This window comes from Peromyscus leucopus, chromosome 3 (genome assembly GCF_004664715.2).
Source record: "Peromyscus leucopus breed LL Stock chromosome 3, UCI_PerLeu_2.1, whole genome shotgun sequence".
NCBI lineage: Eukaryota > Metazoa > Chordata > Mammalia > Rodentia > Cricetidae > Peromyscus > Peromyscus leucopus.
Window position 1 is genome coordinate 86,180,823 of NC_051065.1, and position 5,343 is coordinate 86,186,165.

The window sequence follows — 5,343 nt, forward strand, 5'->3', positions numbered from 1 at the left end:
CATGTACTACCTCATTGATTTCTCAAACCAGGTTTGGAATATATGGCTGTGTGTACTCTGTAGGTGTGTTTATGTGTTTTGTGTGAGCTTAGTTGTTCCCATGGCTGCTGGACACTCAGATTGAGGATAAGCCACAGTGTCTGATTTTCATGAGCCATTCAGACTCTTCAAGAAAATAAAATCTTCCATTAGCACTTGAGTGTTAGATTTAATTTTAGGCACCAATATCACTTTCAGCTGATGTTTTCTCTTTTTTAATATGAAAACAATTTTCTGTCCTCTTTGTTACATGCAGAACAAGTGAGAGGACCACCTCCTACATAATTAAATTCTTGACTTCTAGTGGAATCATATCCTATTATGTAAAAGTAACCTCAATTTGCTTCTTGAATTTATCATTCTTCATATAAAGAGTGATGATTTAATGGACACATTTGTCTAGTGACGTCTTCCATGTCATAACCAAAGTTGTGGAACGCTACAGTCTCTCCAAGGCTTTCTCCATTTAGGTTGTTCTTCAATGGTGCACATTTGATCTAAAAGATCAGAAGAAAGAAATCACATGCTTTCAAAACTGTTATGGTGGAGGAGCTGACAATTAAGCTGAAATGAAATGTGTTTTGTCTTTACAGCAGCTTCTGCAGAATTAAAGGACTGATGAAGGAGCAGCAAGAACAGGAACAGGCTCTGATTTGTCCCAATAGAGAGCATCAGCACAGGGGACGTTCTCACTACTTTTCAGTGTTTCTGTCTTTGCTCTGGGCTTCTGACAATCGATGGCTGTAGTGGTATTGTGTTTCCCAAAATATTGTGTGCCCTAATAAACTTATCTGGGGTCAGAGAACAGAAAAGCCACTAGATACTTAGGATAGGCAGTGGTAGCAAATGCCTTTATACCTGGCAATCCAGAGGCAGAAATCCGTGTGTTCAAGGATACAGCCAAGCATGGTGACTCATGCTTTTAATCCCAGAAAGTGAGCCTTTAAACCTAGGGAGTGGTGGCAGAAAGCAAAAAGGGATATAAGGAATGAGGACCAGAAACTAGAAGCATTTGACTGGTTAAGCATTTGGCTAGTAAACCTTTCAGGCTTCTAGCAGCACAGTTCAGCTGAGAGCCATTCAGATATGAGGACACATAGGCATCCAGTCTGAGGAAACAAGATCAGCTGAGAAGTTGGCTAGGTGAGGTTAGCTGTGGCTTGTTCTATCTCTCTGATCTTCCAGTGTTCACCCCAATAACTGGCCTCAGGTTTGCTTTAATTAATAAGACCTTTTAAGATTCCTGCTACATATGGCACTCATCATTTCTGGAAGCCCCTCGAGATTGTGTTTTACTGGGGAAAATGAGGCTTTGACTGAACGCTGTTTTCTTATTTTGACTTAATGTCCAAGAGGTGGAGCCACTAACACTAATTTTACTACACAGATCACTTCCCACTAAGTGTGCAAAGTGGCTTGAATGATTATAGAATAATCCAAATCCAAGGTTATTATTCTTAAACATATCAATATTTCAGACTTCCAATTCTCATTCTTTTCTTTGAAGTAAAGTGAAGCTAGAAACACCTTAACCTGTATTTATGGGATTGTGAAGAATAAAAATCCATTTGAGTGATTAATGTTGCAGATTCTCATCCAGACGTGTTCAAAATGTATTATCATGGCAATGTTGCTTTCTGTTTGTGGTGGCTAATGTATGGTAGAAAAAATATTAGCTCAGAGTCAGCCAACAAAATAGAATAAGGGGAGAGGGTGTTAGGGCTTACATCACTCCTCATGGATGTGCCATTGATGACTTAAAGACTTTTCACTAGACCTGAATTGTGAGAGTCCTCCTAACCACCCAAATTGTCATGCTGGGGAGTCAACATTTTATCACATGGACTTGAGGGTCAATCCAGATCCAAATGTGAAAACTCTTGTAGCTTAAGCAAAACTGATTTCCACTCAGAACCTCATATTGTAAATAACATTACTCATGCATATCTAGAGTTAAAACCTCCTGAGTAGTCAAATACTTTAAAGGAGATGTGACTTTGCTAACATCTTAAATTTTCACCCAAACATGCCCTTATCAATGACTTCCATGCTGCAGAGGAGGGAAGTGATTGTTAGAAAAGAACATTATCTGGGACTTGGCTGAGATTTGTGTTCAAACTTTAGCCTTGTGAGGAACTGATGGTGACTCTGAAAAGAGTAACAAAGTACAATATCAAAACTTCCCCATGTTTCATAGTGAAAACAATGCTGCTTTATCTAATTCTCTGACCCCCAAACTAAGCTGAGACTGCTGAGTTAGAAGCTGATTGACAGGATTCCTGGGTCCAGACTGAGTGACTATTCCCAGCTTAAGTTCTCATGAGCACATCTTCTGTCTTTAGGGTTGATGATGACTTTCAAACCTTCAGTCCTTACACTTTCCTTGTAGTAAAGGGAAGTGACAAGTACTACAGCTTTACTGAAGGATTCTGGTCACTGTTGATTGGTGTACACAAAGGACTTTCTTAAGAGTGCTTGCCAAAGATTTTGTTTACTTAATAAAAATAATGTCCTACAGAATTTAAAATAAATGAATAGAGTAGATAGAGTAAAATAACTCATGTCTAACCAAAAATGTCAACTATCTGACACTATAAAGTTTTTAACCCTTTGTATTAACTGATATATGTTTGTCAATGGGTTTATTTAATAGACTTCTTTAAGACCTTTCAATTGATTCCTTTCATCTAAACCTCCAAGCATTGTTTTAAGTTAAAAACTTTAAGTGATCCTGTATTATTCTGAGAGAATATCAACAAGTTTTGGTGGGATCATTTTAAGACAGCATAGTTGAAGTAATAATAGTGGTTATTTTACTTAGAAAATAAGGCAGAAGCCCTGCACTGGATCTTTGATAACGCATTTGTTATTACTTTGAATTTTCAAAGACCACAAAGTCCAGATTATCTTTAAAATTCTCTAAATATTTGTATTTGTATGTACATTTATTTATATAAATAACATGATTAAGGCTCATACATAAGTTATTCTAGTCCAAAGAGGGGAATCTTGTTCAGTAGGAAACTTGTGCTCTAGAGCAGGAAGAATCATCTCTTTAGGCATTAAGACCCAGCATCTCTTCAGTAGCAACAGCTGGCATTATCCTTTAAGGATTTTTGTTTGTTTGTTATTCTGTTATTGATGAAATCTTTTCATCCAAAAGTGTTAGCACTTTCTGTTAGTATGTCAGTGTTCTGTATCATGTGGAAACTGTATCAAAGTTAAAACATTAAAATCAAAACATAGACATCTTTTTAGCCCAGGGAAGCTGAGCCCTTGGGTAGTTGAGAGGGAGGTTGGAGGAGAGGGAAAATGATAAAATGGAGTAGCATTTAGGTTTCCCTAAGAAGTGTTACCAGCTCAGCTTTACCTTTAACTTTTGTACAGTCTGTTTTGTTCTCCTTTTCCTGGTCACAGAGCCAGAGGGCCCTCTTCCCCAGAAAAGGGGTTCAGGATGTACCAATAAATAACATGATTAAGTCTGAAGTGGGAGGGCTGACTCCCACATTCCAGAGCCTTCTTCTCAGCTCAGACCTACACAGCACAAGACAGGTTGGCAGTAGAGGCTGCTCTGCTTTGACAGGGAAGTGGCCGTCAGCCTGATTAGGTGAGAGAGAGAGTTTAGGGAATTAGGTTTAGAGGTTTGAGCTGCCAAAACCTGATGTGCAGAAATGAAGAACTGGGGTGAAAACAGAAGGGAGATGGTGGGAAATATTTTAGATCTTTTGTCATTTTGAGTTGTCGGAGTCAATGTCTGCCTTTCCCTCACACTCCTCTGTTTCACAGGGAGGCCCCCTTGCTACACTGTAAACAGATATTGGTCTCAGACAAGCTCCATGCTGGACCACACTACCAGGAAGAGATGGGGCCTTTCATCAGCTGGCATACACACACACAAGCACGCACACATGCACGCATGGGCGTTTCACTGTAGCTAGAGCAGCCTCTAGCCAGTACCTCCACCTGTTAACCCCTTCCTGGGATATCTCCTGCTCTAGTGATGCAGTTAGTTCAGCTAAATGGATAAGAGCCATTTTAAGAGATCGCATAACTGCATTATCAAATGAAAACCGCAAGAAGACAAGGAAAGAAACTAAGAAACTCCCTCAGTGTGCCACTATTGATCCAGCATATCATGTAAGCAGCTCACAGTTGTAGATTATGTATGTTCAATATTGGAGAAAGTTCTATGAGCCTCTGAGAAGAAGGTATATTCTTTTGCATTTGGCTGAAATGTTCTGTGAATATCTGCTAAGTTATTTAGAAATATGACATTATTTAATTTCAGCATTTCATTGTACAGTTTTGTCTGGATGACATGTTTTTTTAACTTATTTATTTATTTATTTATTTTTGCTGCTTTGTTTTTATTTATTTATTTATTTATTTATTTATTTATTTAATTTTACAATAATATTCAGTTCTACATATTAGCAATAGATTCCCTTGTTCTCTCCCTTCCTGCCCCCCTATCCTTACCCCCAGAACAACCCGCATTCCCACCTCTTCCAGATCAAGGTCTCCCCCAAGGACTGGGATCGACCTGATAGACTCAGTCCAGGCAGGTCCAGTCCCCTCCTCCCAGATTGAGCCAAGCGTCCCTGCATAAGTCCCAGGTTTCAAACAGCTAACTCATGCAACGAGCCCAGGACCTGGTACCACTACCTAGATGACTCCCAAACAGAACAAGCCCATCGACTGTCTCACCTATTCAGAGGGCCTGATCCAGTTGGGGGCCCCTCAGCCTTAGGCCCATAGTTCATGTGCTTCCATTCATTTGGTTATTTGTCCCTGTGCTTTATCCAACTTGGTTTCAACAATTCTCACATATAGACCCTCCTCTTTCTCACTAATTAGACTCCCCACGCTCCACCAGGGGCCTAGCCGAGGACGTCTGCATCCAGATTCCTCAGTCCTTGGATGGGGTTTCTGGCACAAATATTAGGGTGTTTGGCCATCCCATCACCAGAGTAGGTCAGTCCCAGCTGTCTCTCAACCATTGCCAGCAGTCTTTGTGGGGATATATTTGTGGATTTCTGTGGGCCTATTTAGCTCTTTGTTTATTCCTTTTCTCATGTGGTGTTCATTTACCATGGTCTCCTATTCCTTGTTCTCCCTCTCTTTTCTTGATCCAGCTAGGATCTTACTCTCTTTTTCCATCACCCCTCACACTTCATTGGTCCCACTCATGTCCAGCTGTTCATGTAGATCTCACTCATTTCTCCGTCATTGGGTGATCCCTGTGTCTTTCTTGGGGTCCCGTTTTCCAGGTAGCCTCACTGGTGATTGAGTAGCAGTCCAGTC